This window comes from Zootoca vivipara, chromosome 16, assembly GCF_963506605.1.
Source record: "Zootoca vivipara chromosome 16, rZooViv1.1, whole genome shotgun sequence".
NCBI classification, from domain to species: domain Eukaryota; kingdom Metazoa; phylum Chordata; class Lepidosauria; order Squamata; family Lacertidae; genus Zootoca; species Zootoca vivipara.
Genome location: NC_083291.1, coordinates 38,903,246 through 38,926,031, shown reverse-complemented (window position 1 = coordinate 38,926,031; position 22,786 = coordinate 38,903,246). Strand labels below are relative to the sequence as shown.

Here is a 22,786-nt window from a genome sequence, read left to right as displayed (position 1 = left end):
CCTTGCTCCAACCATTAGAACTTAACTCATGAAATCCCATTCTCCCCTAGGAATGTTGCCTTCTGAGTCTACCCTTACCATATTTACTATTACGGTACTGTACTGTACTGTACTTCATTTACCCCTCTCTAAAGCCCTAAAACCTTATACTGTACTAGTTTCTTTCTAGTGATGGGGAACAGAATCCAGGAGTCCTGGGAGAACCACGGGAGAAGTCTACTTGGCACCCTCCCTCTGCCCTGAGCCTCTAACTAATATAGATATGAATTCCACTGTAGCGTGTTTGTGTGTATCTGTCTGCCTATCTATCTACAGTGGAATTCTTATCTGCTGCCTGTCGCTGCCACTTCCCTCAATTCTGCTCCCCTTCCCCACAAGCTGATGAGAATTGGGCTGTTAACAGCTTGCTCTTAAACTCTGTAGTTCTCAGGTTTCCGCTTGTTACTTTCATCTGCTTGGCAGCTGCCTAACCCTGGAACAAGACGGGATTTCTTGGTTTTTGCTCTCGCTCCCTCGAACAATCTTCAGGGTCCCCAGGCTGTTGCTGCTGGCTTTCTTCTCCTTGGTAGCAAAATTTATAGATGCTGGGGCCACATTCTGACCTCAGCCATAACAATCCATTGAAGCCTCCTGTTATTCTTGCACCATTACCAGGGTCTCCAAACTCCTTTGAAGGGGTGGTTCCTTCGGTCTTCTCTTTGCTCGATATGCGGAGGGGGTCCTGCCACCATGAGGCATGGGGGGGAACCTCACACAGTGGATTTCCCCATCATTAAGGCTGGTGGAATGAGATCCAAGATGCAGGGCCCAATCCACTGGAGAGTTCTCTTGCACAAAGCCCCACTGAAGGAAACACTGGTGGTGCAGGAACACAATAGTGGGTTGGGCAATGTTGCAGAGTCAGAAGGGTCCTTGGAGGTCATAAAGGAGGGCTGTATGTGTTTGTGTGTGTTTGGATCTTTTGCCAGCAACTGTGCCAGTCCTGTGAATATTCCTTAGGGTCCCTAGGTACATCTTTGTCAGGAGGACAAATGTAAATCTGCTAACTGGGTGATAATGGGCAATGCTCTTGGTCACAGCATTTGGCAGCATGGGAACTGTAGCAGGGGTGCTGGTGGACTGCGTACACCTAATTAATTTGTTGCATGTCGCGTGTGCCCAAGGAAACCTGAACCTGCTAGTGGGCAGAGAGGAAAATGTTTATTGAGTGCATGTCCCTAACAGATGGCTCGGTGCACTTCTACTCCTGCCCACCACAAATTAAAAAATATTGGGGTTAAAAAAAGGAGAAGCAAAGGTCAAGAGATTCTTAGGAAGCTCAATGCCACCAGCCCCCCATCCCTCTGCTCCATGGAATTGTGGCACACACACAGCCCTCCTCATTGACATCCTCAGCATCAACCTAGTATCACAGAAGATCATCATAAACCGACTCCTGCTGGCTCAGACTGGGTGGATCTAATCTAGCATCCTGTGGTCAGCCACATCCCACATGAAGTCCATATCTCATATTCAGAAGTATGTTGCCTCTGGATGTGGAGGTTTTACTCAGCTCTTGTGGCTCATTGCCACTAGTACCCTACATCATGCATTTGTTTAACCCCCCTTGTAAAGCTGGCTGAGCCATCATCACCACACCTCATGGAAGCAAATTCCTTATGTTAACCAGAGGTTGTGCAAAAAAGTACTTTTTGTTCTGCCCATTCTGAACCTACCGCCTATCAGTTTTTTTGCATTGTCTTTTGTCCCAGTACTGTGCCCCATTTCCCCATCCCATACTAGATGCTACCTCCTCTTTTAGAAGCTTTCATTCTCCTATTTCCCTTGTTGTTGACTACGGGGAATCCACCTCTCTCCCCTAGCTAGAGATAGAATCCTGCGGCATTTATAGCCCACCCCCAATTCCCACCCCTCTTCTCAGTTTGCTAACCTCAAAGACCCTCAAGTTCCTCGTTAGATTGGATCTGGTGCCCACTGAAATCTGTGCCTGTGGCCTAGCAAGCCAGCATTGCATTTATTTTATTTTATTTTTATCTGAGCAAAGCTGTTAGTTATGGATGGCATAAGGTACTCGGTTGGCTTGTTTGTCCAAAGTGAGAATGAAACATGAGCATAGCAGACTGGAAGAGCTTTTCATTCAAAGCCAGCATAAATGTTTGCAAACCAGGACAGCAAATCCTGCAACGTCTCCGGGAGCATCCAATCCCACCCTTGGAAGCAATTATATGGGGAGGCCCCAAGGGGGATAGGAAACCACAAAAACCAGCTGGTTTCAGCAAAGCCTCCTTGATCCTTTCAAAGAGTCCTGCAAAAGAGAAGATGCTAAATGCAAAAAAGAGGAGGAAGCTGGGTTATCAAAGGCTTATACTATCTCTATAGGGAGAGGCATCCAACTAAACGGTATTATGAGAGAGTTGGTGGCTATCATCGAGCGAAGGAAAATGGCACTGGAGGTCAGAATTTTGCATGGCATGGTGGAGGCAATGGAAAGGGTTAAGTAGTCAATGTAAATGAGAGGCAGGCATGGTTCCTAACTTCATATGTGAGAGGGGAGGTCCAGCAGGCTAGGGCAGGAAGGGCTGGGAGAAAAACCCACACATGCTCATCAACTCTACCTCCTTGTGCCAGCCCCTGCCTGTGGAGTGTGCAGAGATTTATTGGCACGCTGGCTGCTGAGCTGGCAGGTATGGCACACTGCCTGCCACAGAATCACCAGCTTGGCTCCACATAGCCACAGATTACCAAGACCCACAGGCTGCTCCCAGCCACGGAACATGGCATTCAGAAACAACCTCTCCACACCATCCCATCTCTGAGCTGAGCTCAAATGCTTCTTAACCCTCCCTTAGACATATGGCACGCTGCTGGCGAAAGCTTTGTCTGGGTTCTACCAATACCACGTGTGCAATCCCTTTCCATCTCTATCACACAGGTTCAGACAACCTGCTGATTGAGCGTCATCCTGATTTGTCTGCAGGGAGATTAGACAACATTGCTTTTTAAAGAGCGTCCATTTTGATTTGTTTGTGGGAAAGTCACATGACGTCGCATCAAAGCATATGTTACCCCACACTTCCCAGCATTTTCCTGTCACTTTTCATATTGCAAAATGTTTGATCTTTTGGGGAAGTAGGCTTATTGAATGAGACCTCCCAATCAACTGTAATTGTGCAACCCGAATTTGTTGGTATGTGACTGCCCCTAAAAGCAGAGACAGTGCCTTGATGGCTGCTTTCATTAGCATCACAACTCTCCACCTGCCCCCAAAGAGGCAGAATACCTGTAGGAACCCCACAGTCCACATGCTGTTACTCTCAGACAACACCATTCTCATGCTTTCCACCTGAACATTGGGGTTTAGCTGATATGGGGATAATCCAATAAACTGGGGAAAAACAGGCTCCAAACCACATCACTTAGGGTTGGAGATTATTTGTTTCCAGGCTTTTGGGGTGAAAGGCTCAATTGTCACTTTCTGCTATTCCCCTTTCCACGCCCACGCCTTCCTCAATGCTTTCATTTCTTTTTTGGCTGTGCTTGTAACTATTTCAGTGGTGCTATTGAATGGAGGAATAATTTTATTTTGATCCATCAGATTTGCACAAAACCAGAAAATTGCACAAGCAAATTTGCAGCTGTGTGCTTTTGCCTGCTTCTTGGGTGGGTTTTTATATATACAGTGGTGCCTCGCTAGACGAATTTAATTCGTTCCACGGGTCTATTCTTATAACGAAAAATTTGTCTAGCGAATCCCATAGGAATGCATTGAATTTTTTTGATTTTTTTTTGCCCATAGGAACGCATTAATTGAATTTCAATGCATTCCTATGGGAAACCGTAATTCGCTAGACAAATTTTTCGTAAAGCGAATTCGTCTAGCGAGGCAACCTCCGCTAGAAAAATCCTTTCTTTAAGCGAAAATTTTGTCTTACGGGGCGTTTGTTAAGCGAGGCACCACTGTATATAAAAACCAACAACAACAGGGCACATCTGCAGCTCCCTATGTACATGCCCTCTTGGTACTTAATTGGCACAATAGAATCTAATTAGAAGACAGGGACAAACACAAAAGGGAAAGCCTACTGGCATGAAAGGGGAAAGGCTATACAAATTCAAATATACCAATTTTAATATGTGAGGGTGTGGACAACTTTGGTCTAATTTGAATGTGGGAAAAGTGGATTAACAGCTAAGTAATGCTTGAAGGTAGGGACACGGGTGGTGCTGTGGGTTAAACCACAGAGCCTAGGACTTGCCAATCAGAAGGTCGGCGGTTTGAATCCCCGCGAAGGGGTGAGCTCCCGTTGCTTGGTCCCTGCTCCTGTCAACCTAGCAGTTCGAAAGCACATCAAAGTGCAAGTAGATAAATAGGTACTGTACTGCTACAGTGGGAAGGTAAATGGTGTTTCCGTGCGCTGCTCTGGTTTGCCAGAAGCGGCTTTGTCATGCTGGCCACATGACCCGGAAGCTGTACATCGGCTCCTTTGGGCAATAACACGAGATGAGCGCCGCAACCCCAGAGTCGGTCACCTATCATTTCAAGAAATGCAGATTAGGTAGTTTCTTTTTAAAAGGCAAACAAAACTGAACCCCCCCCCCATACTGAGCAGTCATACTGATTTTTCACAATATTGGAGGTTATGCAATGTCACTATCAAACTACTTTCCATTGTACTTATAGGATCAGGAAGCAGATTTGTTGTCAAGAGTACAATTTAGTCATTGTTATTTATTGCAGTGTACTCACTTCCTTTGTAGTGGATTAGGAAGGTGAACTGCTATAGCTCAAAGTGTATATAAAAGTGTACACTTTGAGCTATAGCAGTTCACCAAAGTGTATATAATGGCATCTTCTCAAATGTGTGCAGAAATTGCCCAAAAGTTAAAATGTGAAATAGTAAAGTGGAAAATGGTCAGAGCGCCAGTAGAGCTCTAGCAGAAGTATCTCCTGTTCATTTTAAAACTGGAGATACCAGGAAATGAATCTAGCACCTTCTACATGCAAAACATGTGCCCTACAGTCACTCCCCATTGTGCTACATCACAGTGGCCAGGTTCATGTAGCACAGTACGGCTAACTATGGTTTACTGGAAATGTTCAGTAGCACAGTACGGCTAACTATGGTTTACTGGAAATGTTCAGTAGCACAGTACGGCTAACTATGGTTTACTGGAAATGTTCAGTAGCACAGTACGGCTAACTATGGTTTACTGGAAATGTTCAGTAGCACAGTACGGCTAACTATGGTTTACTGGAAATGTTCAGTAGCACAGTACGGCTAACTATGGTTTACTGGAAATGTTCAGTAGCACAGTACGGCTAACTATGGTTTACTGGAAATGTTCAGTAGCACAGTACGGCTAACTATGGTTTACTGGAAATGTTCAGTAGCACAGTACGGCTAACTATGGTTTACTGGAAATGTTCAGTAGCACAGTACGGCTAACTATGGTTTACTGGAAATGTTCAAACATGCTGGCTCCCATCAGGGAGCTTGCAGCGCAGCAGCTAAACCAAGGTTCCTTAAGCATTGTCTGCAGCCAAGAATAAGCCTTGGCTATAAATGGTGGTTAACAAGGAAAGAGCTTAACCGTGACCTGAAGCTCCGATGACATGCTAAGCAAGCCTTGGCTTACTTAGCTTGCTATGCTCCTCCAGCACATTCCGTTAAGGGCTCACCCACTCTTTGTTTGCCCTGTGCCTAGAAAGCACAGCTCTGGGTGGCTTCCCACTTGCCCTGTGCCTTCCAGGCATGTCCAATAGGTTTTCCATTTGCCATTGCCCCAAGAAAACCTACTCTTTACTGCAGAATCAGGCAAACTTCAATCTGACATTTGCTCTGATTCAGCAGTAAAGAGCAGGATAAGCTGAAGTGTGGACAAGCCCTAGGTCATAGTTTGGCTTAGTTTTGCTGTGTGTGAAAACGTGGCTATTGGCTCTTAAATCTGAAATTTATGTGATCATGAAACATTTATCTGCACTCTGATTAATTAGATTCCTCCCCTTATAAAAGAAATTTGATTCAGGAGATCTGAAATAGCAAACTTGACTTGGGCTTTCTTTGATAGCTTTTAGACATCACCTCCTACCTTTCCAACCAGGAGGGCTGGAAACCTACTTTTGAAAATATTGAAAGCTGGAATATTTGGGACTCTATTGTAGACAGAATCACTCAGAACTGCTCTTGGGATCTAGAGGGTTGCTTGATTGCAGGCTTATGTTGCACAATGTCCTCTCGTTGGCATTGCTGTTAAAAATATAATCCCGTCCCCAAATGGATACATGTTTGGACAGAAGCCAAATTACTCGCAGTTTAGAGACAAATGTAAGGACTGGAGTTTTGATGTCTCTCTTTGGTAAAGGGGAGTGCAGTTTGGTGAGCTGAAAGTAGTACAGATGACTGAAAGCCTGGTCTCCTGCGTTTGTTTCATAAACAGCAAAATCTGGCTGGATCCCAGCGCCTGGGAGAATGCTGTAACACAGAGGGAGCTGTGTGCAGTTACATCTCGGGTAACTGTAAAAGTGCCAGGATAGGAGCACGATCAGGGCTGGCTCAGTAATTTTTTGTGGCAAGAAATCTAAATCTTGCCACGAGAGTTATGCTGTGCCTCCATGGTCAGAGACGATACGGTTCTGCGTACCAGTTGCTTTAAACCGCAGGAGGGGAGTGTGCTTTTGCTGGGGTCCTGTTTGCAGGCTTCCCATGTGTCACCCGCTTGTCGGTTTACCATGAGGGCACAACCCATTGAGAAGTTCTGCAGAGCAAGTCTCACTGGAATGCAATGGAGCTGTGAAAGGGCACTGCCGTGGAAAATTAACGGGGTTAGATTGCAGGCTGTGAGTTAGGTCTCTCTCTTAGCCCAAGTTAAAAGTCAGAGAAACTTAATTCACATTTCTTCACAGCACATTCTTTTAACATTCATCCATATTACTTTTAAGGTCAGAAGTAAAGCAAGCAAAAATGTGGAGAATTTTATATTGACAGTCATCAAGGCTGAAAAGAAGTTTCAGATCTTACTTGGTTTCACTTCGATTTTATGGATGTCAAATGTATATTCTCAACATACTCAACAGTATGGTTTGTTAGCTAATTCACAGACCAGCTGAGTTATTGCAAGGAGTTTCTAGACGAATGCAGCTGCTTCAAACCCTTAACTGCTGAATGGTAGCACCCAGGAAATTTCAAGGCCAAAATAAACACTGAGCAGATTGGGGAAGAAAAACTGGGGAGCAGAAAAGCAACACTGCAAAAGGTAGATAAATTAAGAGTTGCAGAGTGCTGTGGATGGTAGAACTGGAAAGTTTTGTGGCTAACAGGGATAGGTGATATTGAAAAAAATAAGCAGATAGGGTTGCCAGACTCAATAGTGGACAGGACTTCTGTGCCTTTAATTGCCCTGCTCTCTTTTGAGTCTGGAAACCTTAAAGAGAAACCAGCAGACCCTTTGCTTGGAAATTAAACAAAGGGTCTGCTGGTTTCTCTTTAAGGTTTCCAGACTCAAAAGAGAGCAGGGCAATTAAAGGCACAGAAGTCCTGTCCACTATTGAGTCTGGCAACCCTATAAGCAGAGTGGCCCCTGAGCATGTGTAGAGTGCCTTTCCTTCACTTCTAGTTACTTGCAGCCAGTGGTTATATCCTACCCAGAACCTAATTCCTCTGATAACACTGCCCCACTCTCATTCCAGAGTGTATACAAATATGATATAAATATGATGAACAATGGGGGTGCTGTGGAAGCACATCAAAGCACAGTGTATCACATGCACTTTCTCCTCTTCAGGACTGAGTTCAGAGAAAACCAAGTGAGCATGCTTGCAGCATGAGCCAACTGGGGGCTGTCCTGATTGGTTAGAGCCTGTGATGTCATGAAACCACTTCCTCCTGCCCCATCTTGGAGCAGTGTGATGTAGTAGCTGCATTGCCAGATTAGGACTGGGGAACCCAGGGCTCTTCCAGACTATTTTTGGGTAGGATGCAATCACATACTGGCAAGTTCACGTGGCACTGTTATAGCTGATTGGGTGCTCTTGCACAATAAATCTGCTTCCTCCAAAAGATCAGTCTTTTTGAACATAGGAATCCCTACTGCTCCCTGGCAGTGGCGAACGGTGCCGCTTGGCTGCCTGGGGCGGCACCCCCTGGGGGCAGAGCATCGCTCTGCAGCGCGCATGCGTCCTGATGCACAGCACACACCAGGACCTAGTGTGCATGCGCAGTCCATCCAGGCTGGCACTGCTGCTCCCGCAGCAACCTTACAAACATAAGGCTGTCCCACCCGTGCTGCTTTTCGCACATGGCAGCCTTACAAGTTGCCGCGGGAGCAGCAGCGTTAGCCTGGATGGACTGCGCATGTCCGCACATGCACAGTTCGTCCGGGTTGGTGCTACTGCTCTGCTTGGCCGGCGTGCTCTGCTTCTTCCTGCTTGGGCAGAGGAGGCGAGGGGCGGGCCAGGGAGGGGCGTCAGCGGCTGACGTCCCTCTCCGGCCCGCCCCTCGCTTCTGCCCGAGCAGGAAGAAGCAGAGCGTGCTACTGAGCAGGTTGCCAGCGCGACATCGGGTCGTCTACACGATGGCGGTCACACCGTGGCAGCTGTCGGCGGTGGAGGGACCGGGGGCGCTGCCCCCCGCCAGAGTGCTGCCCAGGGCGCCCCGCCCCCACCGCTCCTCCCTTGTTATGTGCTTGCTCCCTGGATGACCTTGGACTAGTCACTGCCTCAGCCTAATCTTCACAAGTGGTTGTGAGGATAAAATGGGAGGGAGGGAGACCCATGTATGCTGCCTTGAGCTCCTTAGAGAAAAGATGCCAATGTATTCCATAAATAAAATAATAAATAAGTTGCAGGGCTGAAAGTTCTGGCACTGAAAACAGACTGGGGCAGGTGAGCCCTAATTTCTGTTATGCTTTGTTATGGCTAGTGCTTTTTATCTAGAAAAAAAGGTGCAGGAACGCTGCCCTGTCCCTCCAGTTTCTGGCCAGTGGAAGAAGGAGGGCTGCTCTATGAACAACACAAGCTAATGTGCATAGAAGCTTTCCCCCTTTCCCCCTGCATGTCTGCCCTGCAAGGTGCCCTGTACCTTCTGCTCACTTGCACAAGCCAGAGAGACAGGGCATCTGTGGCATTTCACCTCTAGTGGGTCCAGAAAGAGTTAAGTTGCCAGGGAGGTAAACGGCCAATGGGAGCTCTCCAGGCAGAAGCAGGGGATATATAAGGAGAAGCAGGCAGACAGGAGGAGTTAGATGGAGATAAATAGAGTTAGATGGAGATAAGAGGAGTTGAGCTGAGGTGGATTTGATGAGAGAGGTAGAAAGGATTTTGAAATAGAGGGTTAGAGAAGCTAGAGGTGAGCGATGGGGCAGAATCTATAAGAGTTAAGAAGAGAGTTTCAGTCAGGGAGATCAGGGGGAGAACTAAGACTAACAGTTAAGCTTAATGTAAACATAACTGAGAAACCAATAAGAATTTAGATGCTTGTAAGATCTGCACAATAAATAAACTTAATTGTTTTGTTCACTGATCAACTGACTGAGTTCAAATCAATTGTGTACCAGTACACAGATATACTGGTTGGTGGCAGCAAAAGGGAAGAAATAGGCGAGGGAGGTATAGAGTCAATAGACCGTCAAACGTCCGGGGACCCTTTACTGGTGTAACTTGCCACAGCATCTTACAGAGCAGAGGCAGGGGAAGCTTTAGCCCGGGAAGAGCCTCATTAAAGCCTCGGTGCACCTTTGGCTCACGAGAAGACCCTCTCCAGTGCCCATAGAGGATGTCCTCTTTGCGCTCCAGGGAGACGCTTCTTGCCAGAGGCGTCGCATAGAGAGAGGTGCTGGGACACAGTTCCGACGTGTTCCGGATGAAAAAAAGCCCTGGCCCTGGATCAAAGTTCTACATTTCTAGGATTATTAGGTTGCTGGAGGGCATAAGAGGCAGACTGGCTTCAGTCCCAACTGGAGTCGGTCTTTTTAGAAGTTTGTTTGGGTTTAAAGCTTATTTACCACATCCTGGTGGGTAACAAAAGCATACCTCCCAACAAGACGGAATAAAATATAATCACATCAAAATGCCTGGAAAGTCTCCCATCACCTGTCAGCATAAGCCCCTGATCCCCCCAAAACCAGCCTCAAAATGCAGGAAGTGCTTCTGACTCTTCCAAAAGGTGCTCAGGCCTGGACTCTAGCCAGGCCTCTGTGGGGATGTGAATTGCACAACCTCATAAGGCAGATCGAGGAGGCCATTTCAAGCAGCAGATGGCAGAGTAGCCGTGGCAACCCCCTGGCTGTTCCACCCCAGCCGTTCCCCTCTGTTGGAAGGCAGAGTTGAGCATGCCACATGGCCAGTCCTCTGCACTCTAAGCCAACCTGTTGCCTCAAATGCAATGGAAGACCAGTGTCACGGTCCAGTCGGCGGGCGGTTGAAGCCCTGGCTGAGGACGTCAGGACCAGAGGCAAGATGGTGGTGTAGAAGCAGGAACAGGTGCAGGGCTGAGGGTCCAGCAGCAGACAGTCGCAGGGTCAAGGAGCAAGGCAGAGGTGAAGGTCTGGGAGTCAAGGAGCAAGGCGTTAGCAAGGCAAAGGTCCAAGGGTCGAGGATCAAGGCGTTGGCAAGGCAGAGGTCAAAGGGCACCGTGAGAAAGACGCAACAGCCCAAGCCCCTCGAAAAAGCAGTGCTGGGCTCATAGGCCAGGGGGGCATGCCTCTCACCTGCCCTCCGGCTGGAGGGAGCCAAGGACACAACTGGTCATGAAGGGGCAACCCCCCCCCCCCCCGAAAAAACTGTGCCCGAGGCGATGGCCCTCCACCCCACTGTGGAGGACACCATCCCATCACCACTGTAGAAGCAAGGCCCCACCCATACTTCCACTTGCCCCTGGGAAAACCCACTGTTTACTGCAGAATTGGAGCAAACGTCAATCAGAGTTTTTTCAGGGGGGGGGGGGAACCCTGCATCAAATGCGCTTTAATTGTATAGTGTGTACACAGCATAGAAACTGCCTTCTTGACCCCCTATTGGTCTCCTGGACTCAATCTGCCGGAGGCTGTCTTCGTATGGCTATCCTCACCTGGGATTTGGCCACTGTCACATGCTGGCAGCTTCTAGGCACCACAGGTGAGAGCTGAGGTGAGAGTGGGGACTAAAGGTGGACAAACTACAGTGGTGCCTCTACTTACGAATTTAATGCGTTCCGAACGCACATTTGTAAGTCGAAAAAAATTGTAAGTCGAATCCCGTAGGAATGCATTGGGAGTAAAAATTCGTAAGTCAAAGCAACCCTATCTAAAAATTCGTCAGTAGAAAAAAATCCTATCTAAACCACATCCAAGATGGCGGACGGAGCTCCATTCGTAAGTAGAAACATTCGTAAGTAGAGTTATTCGTAAGTAGAGGTACCACTGTACAGCAGAAGGAGCATGACCTGTTCTCCACCAGAGGTACTATCCCCTCCCCTAACACCCCATACACACTGCCCATGCTTGTGTCCCCGGGGAGGTCACTTTGGTGTTGCTAATGTAGCAGTTGCCTCTTGGGACGGATGAGTGCTAACAGTGGACAGCTTGAGTTTGTCTTTCCGAACCAAGACTAAAACTGACCAAGACTAAAAAAAAATGAGTAATTGTTTGCCAGCATCTTCAGCTCAGTGCTTGTAGCATTCTGAGAAAGCCACAGACATTTACTTCACAAATTACTGCCAGTGGTCTCGACTGCAGACACATCTACGTTACAGCAAAGACCTGAGGTGACAGATGGGAGTATTAGCTTGGAGAAAGGCATCCAACATTTTGGCTGCTCCCGTGCCTTTAACAGCAGCTTAACATGCAAAAAAAAGCACCATGTTATATGTATGCCAATAAAATCTTAATGGGCTTAAAAGTTAACACCTCGGAATGTGAAAGGGACTGGGGCAGGTCAATGCCCCTCCCCGCAACACATTTTGCAAACCTAGCAGAGAAAGGCCACATTGGCTCAGGGCAAGATCTGGGTACCTTCTAAGACAGGGGTCAGCAACCTTTTTCAGCCGTGGGCCGGTCCACTGTCCCTCAGACCATGTGGTGGGCCGGACTATATTTTGAAAAAAATAATGAACGAATTCCTATGCCCCACAAATAACCCAGAGATGCATTTTAAATAAAAGCACACATTTCACTCATGTAAAAAGACCAGGCAGGCCCCACAAATAACCCAGAGATGCATTTTAAATAAAAGGACACATTCAGCTCATGTAAAAACACGCTGATTCCTGGATCATCTGTGGGCCGGATTGAGAAGGTGATTGGGCCGCATCCGGCACACGGGCCTTAGGTTGCCTACCCCTGTTCTAAAAGGAAACATATTTGGTGCACAACAGTGAAGCCACAGGATATCATAGCTGTATGGTTCAAAGTGAGCCCCTTGTAGGTTAAATAGAAGAAGAACAATTCATTCAGTTGAGCTCTACTAAGGCCATTGCTCAACTCCCTTCACAACCTCTGATCCCTGGCAAAAAGTAAGTTTCTCTATAACTAAATTGCTTATCTGTAAAACAAGAATATTAATTAATTTCTACTTCTTGGGTCTGTTGTAACAACAGGCGAAGGGTGCTCTGCATTTTTCAAGTGTCAAGTAAATGCTTAACAATAATAACAAGCATATTCATAATTTTTGTGTTTGTTTACTGGTGGCAGGGCCGTCTTAACCATATCTGGCGCCCTGGTGCCAAGATCCTTCCGGCGCCCCCTGTGAGTGAGGCGGGCAGGAAGGGCACGTGAGGAGTTGAGAGGCGCGGAGGAGGCAGCCCCAGGCTTGCGCTCCCTGCGCGCCTCCGGAGAGCAGCCTGAAGCCGCTCAAAAACTGAGAGGCGCGGAGGAGGCAGCCCCAGGCTCCCGCTCCCCGCACGAAGCTCCGGAGGCGCGTGGGGAGCGTAAGCCTGGGGCCGCCACGCTGCGCCTCTCAGCTGTTCAGGCGGCCCCAGGCCAGCGCTCCCCGTGTGCCTCTGGAGAGCTGCCTGAAGCCGCTCAAAAACTGAGAGGCGCAGAGGCAGAAACCAGCGTTCGGCGCCCCTGATGGTCAGGCACCCTGGCGCCTTGTGCCACCCAGCCCGGGCCTAGGGATGGCCCTGACTGGTGGACTCAAATTGTAGCTGAAATCTTTGATTTGTGTAAATTATGCAAGTTGAGTATATCTGCACAGGTTTTCTAACTCTGTACAAATAACTAAATAATGCTGTCATGACACTCCCCATTTCAGTCAGGCTTGCATAGGAGAACTTCCTGACCAATCCTGCCCCATGTTAATGAATGGAAGAGAGATGATGGCATTGGGGTTTTCTGCTGCCGTCACCAAGGCATCTGGGCCAGCCTGCTCCCTCACCTAGTATCCCCCCCCCACATTCCCAAACTCCACTGGTCAGTCCTGCTTGTGTTTTGTCTCTGCCTAGTGCTGCATGAGCGGACCCAGATGCCAGGGAGGGAGAGTTTTCCACCATCCTGGCGTCTGCTCCAAAACTGGAACGGAGAACTGGGTGTGACCCCGCCTGTAATCGCAAACATTCGGATCTTGGGATATAAAGGCTTCTATTGTGGGCTCTGAGGGGGCTGTGGATTTGGAAGGGATGTGAAGCGCTTCGGCAGAGACGCCAGCCTCCTGTAATTGTTGGCTGTGGCCTGTGTGGAGAGCAGCTTTTACTGGAAGCAGCTCTTTTCTTACAAGGAAAGGCCATAATTCAAATTCTGGGCTGCTCCAAGAGAGACAATTTGCTGTGCTGAGTGCGTGGCCACCTTTCCCCCCATGCCTTGCTCCTGTGCCCACAACAGTAGCATGACTTAAAAGAAATAAAAAATCAAGCCACCTTTCGCGGCATGAAGATAAAATGGGGGTGGGGGTGGGAAGCGTACTTGAGCTGCATGGCAGGCTGCTGTTGAGAGCATAGAAGAATAGTGGGTCCTTCCAGGTAAAAGAAGGAAAGGAATTTGCAGGTGTGCAAAATACTATTATGTTGAGTCCCAACATCCTGAGGGGCACTCTTCAGCACAACCAGTTTGAATCTTAAGTCTCATCACGCTTTTGCAAAATTACAAGTGGGCGAGCGAGGGAGGCTAACAGAGAGAAGGCGTCTTTCTAAAGTTATAACTTCTAGAAAGTCACCTCCAACCATTTTGGAGAAGCAGGATACAAATTAATAATAAAAATAAACTGAGAATAGGGATGGCCCAAGACATTTTAATTCCCAAGGCAGACGACTCACATATAAGCCCCTCACCTCCACTGCTTACTGTAGATTCATAACTGGAAGGGATTAAAGGTTCATCCATATCTAATGGCCACTCCACACATTGTGGGCTCATGGTGTGTGTATGTGCACACACTTAAGATGTTCAAATCCTTATGTGTATAAATAAAAAGCATGGCTTTTAAAGTTCTCTTTTTCTAACATGCCATTCAACTAAAGGTAAAGGTAAAGGACCCCTGGGTGGTTGAGTCCAGTCAAATTCAACTATGGGGTGTGGCACTCATCTCTGCTTTTCAGGCCGAGGGAGCCATTGTTTTCCACAGACAGCTTTTCTGGGTCATGTGGCCAGCATGACTAAACTGCTTTTGGCACATGGAACACTGTGACGAGTGATAGAGCGCATGGAAACGCTGTTTACCTTCCCACTACAGTGGTACCTACTGTATTTACTCAAATCTAATGCTCACCTTTTTTGGCCAAATTACGTTGCGAAAAGGTGCACATTAGATTCGATGGCACACTTACATTCGCTAGCAAATACTTTTTATGACTTGAGTAAATATGGCATTTATCTACTCATGCTGGTATGCTTTCAAACTGCTAGGTTGGTAGGAGCTGGGACAAAGCAACAGGAGCTCCCCCTGTTGCACGGATTCCAACTGCTGAACTTATGACCGACAAGCCCAAGAGTCTCGGTGGTTTAGGCCACAGTGCCAACCACGTCCCACCATTCAACTGACCAAAGAGAACTGTGCTCAAGATGAAAAAAATCCTTCAGTAGCACCTTAAAGACCAACTAAGTTTTTATTTTGGTATGAGCTTTCGTGTGCATGCACACTTCTTCAGATACACCGAAGTGTGCATGCACACGAAAGCTCATACCAAAATAAAAACTTAGTTGGTCTTTAAGGTGCTACTGAAGGATTTTTTTTATTTTGCTTCGACTCAGACCAACACGGCTACCTACCTGTAACTGTGCTCAAGATGGTGTATGATAAAATTCTTATAGGTCTTGGGGGCCCCTCCTAAACCTTAGAAATTAATAAATATTAGGATTTTGATTATCTGAGATATGAAGGGAAAATACCAGCTGCAGAGGGATTCCTTGGCTAGCCTAAGGAAGACGACCTGGCAAGCTCTGGCCGTTGAGAACCAGTACAGGGCCATTGGCAATGCAGGAAATTGTCCTCCTTCCCTGTCCTGAGATGTGAACAGAGACGGGGGATTCAGAAGGTTGCCAGGATAACAGGGTGAGTTGTCACAGGAAGAGTTGGGGGGCCTTTGGCAGGAGCCTTGGAGTAGCTGAGAACAAAGGGCAGAACCATCTTGGCAGGCTGGCTGAAGGCAGGCTGCGAGAGATGCTGCAGTGCTGTGGGGAACAAGCCCCTCTCGAGATGACCATGCTGTAAGATCTAGACTCCCTCCATGCAGTCTGAAGGTGTAAATATGCGAATAAATCATATTTCTTAAAGCTACAACAGCCTCCACCGCATCTTTAATTTTCAAAAGGAGCACACACCCGGGTTGAGGGTCAGGACCCCTGGAATTCCATGCATGTTTCGGCAGAGATTGAGGTAGCCTGTAACAAAATGCAAAGAATTAAATACCATGAATTTCAAACAAACAAAAACAGCTCTGAACAGCAAAACAAAACAATAACCAGCTTACAAATAGAACCTTCCTATGACTAATTGTTCATCCCAAGTGTGGAATAGCGAAAGGCTGAGTGTGTGCTTGAGTTTCTAAGGGGCAGGAGGTGACAATTGTGCTGTGAGGCTTCAGATCACCCTGCTCATTGGGAGAGCCTTCACAATTTTTTGCTGGGCCTGCAAAACATCTAAGGACCTTGCCCTCTGCTAGAACATGCTGCTTGTGCCTTTTTTCTTCTTACTGCACCCAGAGGCAGAGAGGAATGGCAGGGGCAGGTCAGTCCTGTCAGGCCCTAGTACCTGACTGATCCAACCAGCCACAAACCCTGGAAGAAGGACACCAATAGCAACCTAGTAAGTCTACCAGCAGGAGAAGGGAGTCTTTAGCACACAGGCTCACCCCCTCTGCAGCTTCTGCTGATCCAAGAAAAAGTGGGCCATCATAATTTCCAACCCACAAACTTAGTTTTAGAACAACTTTTCTTAGAAAACTTAGAACTTAGAACAATAGTTTTCAAATAGTGTTCCAGGGAAATCTTGGATTTTCTTCAAAAGATTTTAAAAATGGGTCATTATTTCAATTAACCGTGATGAAAAAATTAGCAACGGCGGACAAGCTGATGACAGTGGCTTGACTCTAGTTTGTTGTGATGTTTGAATGTGGCCACTTTATTTGTGTATTGTGAGGATGGGGAAATTGTGGCTCTCCAGATGTTGTTAGGCTCCAACTCCCAGCAGTCTCAATCAGCATGGCTAACTGTCATAGATGGTGGAAGTTGTAGTCCAACAACTGGAAGACCACACAACTTCTCCACCTCTGGTGTATAGCATTTCCAAAGGTACATTACTTTGAGAGCTGTGACAGTTTCCCCAAAAGCAGCCCAAGACATCTCATGCATGTACACGTGACCTTTGAAATATGACATTTGATGACACTTTTGAGGGTAGCACCACCCACATCTTCTTTGTCATTCTGTGTACAATTTATCTGGCATGCCTGCTTGCTTTTAATATGCCAATGCCATCTATATATATATACCATAAAAATGTAAGCTGCCCATGTTTGTTATATTCCACTTTTCTCTGAAACCGCTTGACCGATTGTGTTGAAATTTGGACACAACATCACCTGAGAATAGGCTAGTGTTTGTATAAACTTTGATTATACAGATACCACACCTATCACAGGTAAAAACAAAAACATGGTTTTTTGGAAAAACCAGAAAAACAGGAACACGAGAGGTTGCACAATATCGCCCTCTAGCGGTGACTCCACTGGTACTGCAGCTAGAAAAGCTTCCCTCTCCAAAACAGCTCAGCTCGGGTTTGCAGGGAAGGGCGAAACAGCAGACTGTGCTGAATGGAGGTGGGGGCTTGCCTGGGTCAGAGGGGGCAGGATGGGTTCGGGATGGGTCATGGGTCGGATGGGGTGGGGGGAGTCACAGGGATGAGCCACAGCAACGCATGGCTGGATACAGCTAGTTACAAGTAAAAATGAGGTAGCTGGCCTACTATTTAAAGCTCTGAGTTATAATGGGGAAATAATTTGTACTAGACATGTCTGCGAATGGGAGGTGGCAGTGTTAACTTTCCATGTCTGAGCACATCACTGAGGAGGAGATGGATCAAGTTGGGGCATGCACGAAGGCCCTCCTTAGTGGACCGGGTGAGCAGGGTAGGTGGGGCTCATGATGAGTGTCAACAGAAGGGTTCTTATAAAGGGATCAAATATATGCTTCTGTGTGCTAAATTTGCAGACAGGGGTGCATGGTCCCCTCCTGACACACGGGTAGTACAGGACAGGATTTGCTTTTGCTGCCCTTGCAAGACCTTCCCCCTCCCTGCATGCCTTCTTTGCACAAATGAGAGAGGAGGAGTGTCTGGATACCATCAATGTGTAATTAGAACAAGCATTTGGGCCGGTTAAGAGTTGCCCGGCAGTAGGGATGCGGGATAATTCTGAAAAGAACAGAAAAGGGAGTGGAAATTGCCAACATTCACTTTTTTCTCCTATGTCCAGAACCTAAATCAATCCAGCGAATACAATTGGGATTCACTGCTCTTGTTGCCTTTGGTCTGAAAATGATAAATAACTGAATATGTTTTCTTCCCCATTTGTGTTGCATTTTCTTTGCATTGAAATGAATGAGATAGAATAATGTGATGACAATGTTACTTATGCAATTATGTAAATTGCATCATAAGTTAAGTTATTTTGGCACAGTAGACAGCAAGTCAAATAACATAGTTTTTGGTGGAAGACAAACTGTAACAGAACAGAAGCGTGCTGCATGCAACGAATACAGGGCAGAACAGAAGATGTTCCCCATCCCCATGTTCAAGCCAAATACGTATGTTTCCCAAAGTACATTCAGATCAGCTCTGTTTTCACATGCCTCCAAACCCTGTATTCTGAGTTATATATTTAGGGAAGCTTTTAATGTTTGATGAATTTCTGTATTTTAATGTTTTGTTCGAAGCCGCCCAGAGTGGCTGGGGGAACCCGGCCAGATGGGCGGGGTATAAATAATAAATTATTATTATTATTATTATTATTATTATTATTATTATCCATTAAATTTGGAAGCTGCTCAGTTTCCTGTGATATTTTATATTTAGAAAGGTGTTTTGACAGAAATCATACTAAAATAAAGCAGGCGAGATAAAATTGAACAGATCCATAACTGCACAAACCAAAATATAATTGATCCAAAGTATAAACAAGGATAGAGGTATAGCCGTTAAATGTTCCTTTTGGTTTCATCAAGGCTAACACAAAATTAGCCACTTTGTTGACAATCTCTTGAAAACAGAAAAATCAATTTTCTGTTTCTATTTGAAAACAGAAAATCAATTTTCTGCAAATTGGACCCAAACTCTCACTTCTCCAGCACTTTGGGGAAGAATTTATTCATAATCCTTACCAATAGGACAATGAAATAATTCTGTGATTACCGACTTGATTTATCCTGTTCTGCAGTTGCAGCCCTCCTGATTCTCTGCTGAGATTCCTGCATTGCAGGGAGTTGGGCTAGATAAAACTCAGGGTTCCTTCCAACTCTACAATTCTATTATTCTGTTGGTAAATCTTCCATCTAAAACAGCAGATTATGTTAACTAAAAGAGGGTATAAGCTTTCCTCAAAGGGAATTTGTTGGCAAAGCTATGAAATAATTTTTCAGGCTGTGCTGACATTTAGTTGGGGTGTACCAGGGAACAATACTGTTTATAGACTTCCTTCAGCTTGCTCTTAAATTCTAGTTTGGCAAAAGACCTTTTGACTCCATAGAAGCTGTAAGAATGGATCAGCCAAACCATTCTGTTCTGCAAAATATCAAAGCTGTGCTTGACCAAGACTTTTTGCTGCCCAAGCAGAACCCAAATGGCACCCCCCCTCTATTCTAGAGCCAACATTTTAAATCGGGGGTGGCAAGAACACAGATTGGGATCTACTGGCAGAACTCTGGGTGATTTGCAGTAGATTGACAAGTATTTCTGTCTTCCAATTTTCCAACAATATCAGTTAAAAAGACTGATTATTGAAAAAGAATGCTTGGTTGGAAAGGAGTGGAACTTGATGTGGAAGGATGTGAGTTTGGTTCTGATACTGATCACAAATTCCTGGCCTGCATATGTGCTCAGAGGTTCTATTTTCTTTAATTCTTAATACCCAGCACATTTCTCCATAGGGAAATTTTGTCCTCTGCTCCATTTGTTGGGCCTTGGGCCCCAGGGGAAAAAAAACAAGCCAGACCCTGCCAGCCTAAAGTTCAAACTACTGCTTTCAAATGTCTTGCTACACCAGGCATCCCCAAGCTTCGGCCCTCCAGATGTTTTGGACTACAATTCCCATCTTCCCCAACCACTGGTCCTGTTAACTAGGGATCATGGGGGTTGTAGGCCAAAACATCTGGAGGGCTGCAGTTTGGGGATGCCTGTGCTACACCATTCAGACAGCATTTCCTGCCATCATATATCCTCCTAAATCCTGAAGCAGCCTGCTTCATGGTAGCCTCAGTCCCAAACCTGCTGAGAGTTTGGATAATCTACCTTCCTGGCATAGACATGAGTTTGAGCCAGAAACCAAAAAAAGAGACAATTGGCATTTTGTTTCTAGAATAAGAGTTTTCAGTTCTAAGAAAAACTGAAGGCATAATTTAGGGACACCAAATATCGGCAGTAGCAATATTTAATATGGGAAACCACCTTTCACTAACGTGGTACCCTCCAGATCTTTTGGACTTCAGCTGATGGGAAACAGTGCCAGTTTAGTGAAGGTTGCTAGAAACAAAAAGTGCACATAGCCACATATCTCTGCCCAGTCTTGAAGCTGAGGATATTGCTCTGATTTGAAGATTTTCTTAGAATGGGAAGGTGCACCAGCAGCCCTGTTTAGGGAGGCTTTTAATGTTTAAGAAATTAGTGTATTTTAATTACAGGTAGGTAGCTGTGTTGGTCTGGGTCGAAGTAAAATAAAAAAATTCCTCCAGTAGCACCTTAAAGACCAACTAAGTTTTTATTTTGGTATGACCTTTCGTGTGCATGCACACTTCTTCAGAAGTGTGTTAAAATCAGTGTATTTTAATGTTTCTGTTGTAAGCCGCCCAGAGTGGGCGGGGTATGAATTATAAAATATTATTATTATTATTATTATTATTATTATTATTATTATTATTATTCTGTTACACTGTCCTCTAAAAACTCAAAATGATGAAGCCTGTGTGCAAGAGGACCATCTAGTTCCCCGTCCTTGAGTTAAGGTGCAGGTGCCTTAAATCTGCTAACCTGCACAGCTGGTCACTCTCTGTGGGAGCCAAGGTTTAGATTTAGGATTAGGAGAAAAGGGTTAGGGCACAGCCCAGGTAAAGAAAAGAGTCCCTTTAAGCACAGAGCAATCTCACAACCCAAATTCCCCATACATTTAGGTTTAGGGAAAAGAGCTTCCAGCTTTGAGGGTATGACATCCAGGAAACTTTGAGCCTCTGGCATGCATTGCCCTGCCCTGTACAGAAAATTCCCTGTCTCTGGAACCTGTAGTAATGTTGTAAACCTTTAAACAGTGTTATTATTATTTTTAAGGGGGGGTGGAGAAAATAAAAACACACTCTGCATAAAGGAAACACAATCTGTCCAAGGAAAAAAGGGATCTATCAGCAGAACAGTGCGTGTTAGCACAACCTCCTCTCCAAAGGTAACAGCTCCTTGCTCAGACTTTCTGCTAATTTCAGACGCCGGTTCAGGATTTGCTGTTTCCAGGCGTACCTTTGGCTAGGTCTCCACTGTTGGCTCCTGACCCTTCAGCAGTCGGAAAGGAAGCATCGTGAGACAGACAGAGGCCCTAACTGGGAATTGCAGCCCTGAGCAAACCATGCTTTCTCTTACTATACAAGAATCCAGGGACTGAGACAAAATCTCCCTCCTCACTTTTGCTACTTACTTCTGGGTTTATTTCTTTAAAGCACTTGTACCCCATTTTGCAGCTGAAAAACTTCCCACAGTGGCTTACATAACAAACAAGAGAGTCCCTACCTTCAAGCTTACAATGTAAAAGACACTACACAAAAGAAAAAGGGGATGGGAGCAGAGGAAGAAAATGAGTAACCTGCCACCAGTTCTTAAAACAAAGGTGAGGAATCACTTTTGGTATGAGAGCTAGATCTGAAGGTGACCAAGGATCCATGGGCCAAACCTGCCAGTCACCTGACATCATGTTGCAAACTTCCTTCTTTTCCCATAATGTGTTCACTGCAATGGTGAGGATCAAAGAGTTAAGCGGGGCACTGTTGGCTGCTGGGAATCTTAGTCTGCCAACTACCACATACTCTACTTTTTCTGCACCCCTGCACAATTGCAGCATTCACACAGACATGTCCACGACACAGAGTAATAATAGGGAGGCTCCACCTGGTGAAATCTAGGACCCTGGGCTGGGAAGAATTAATGACCTTGTGCTTGAAGTCTCCAAATCTGGTAATCACCAAGGTCTGGAAAAGATACTCCATGAACATGGCTTTTAAGATTGGTGGTCGTCGTCACTGAAAGAACTTCTTGCATCTTAGTCTCCAGTACTGAAGGGAAGCACTCAACGTCTCCACTGTCATTTGAAAATATGTCCGGATTTCCACTGTTTGAAATATGGCAACCCTGGTTGTTTTTAAAAAATACTGTGAGCATGTGCAGTTTTTGCATTTTAAATTCACTTAAATCATACTACCATCATGGCTATGTGAATAAAATGGGGTTGGCTTCCGCTGCCCTCCTGCTAAACATGCTTCCTTAAGAATAAGCACAATTGTTGTGCACAAAATGTTGTGCATTTTAGAAGGAAAAATAATAAAATGAGCACCTGTAACTATGGACAGGCCCCCCTTCCCCCACTCTTGGTGCCCCCAACTTCCTGAACTGTGGGACCTGGACTTTGACCGAATACACTGCTGCCTATACAGTAAGAGTCAAAGATCTTGACATAAAAAATGGGAAACTGTATCTTTTTGTACCTTTTTTTTTGGCAAACAAAACAAAATGAAAAAGAAACATAATCAGCTGGGAGGGGGGGAGCCAGATGCTGCTGGGCTACAGTTTCCATCATCCCTGACCATTGGCCCTGCAAGGAGGGGCTGATGGGAGTTGGAGTACAGCAACATCTGGAGAGTGCCACATTGGCTGCCCCCCTGGCTCACACCTGCAATAGAAATAGTCCACCAATCCGGGCTTAAAACATATACATATGAAATGAAAATCAGGCAAGCCTGGGCTTTGCCAGTGGAGAGACTTTGCACAGCACACTCACTGCATGACATCAGCTCTTTGAGTCCTACTTCCTTACAGTAAGAGAGCGGGCGTGGGACCTGTACAAGCGAGTCACAATGATCTCACCTCTCAGCAGGCATTGCCATCTGGAAACCCATGATGACTTGCTATAATTTTCCA

General features: G+C 46.0%; 1 protein-coding gene across 1 annotated transcript in view; it reads left to right on the top strand.

The window, feature by feature from the left end:
- The window catches only part of BGN (biglycan), a 46,605-nt gene that overhangs the window by 554 nt on the left and 23,265 nt on the right, over positions 1-22,786 (top strand). The gene's annotated exons all lie outside the window — the stretch shown is intronic.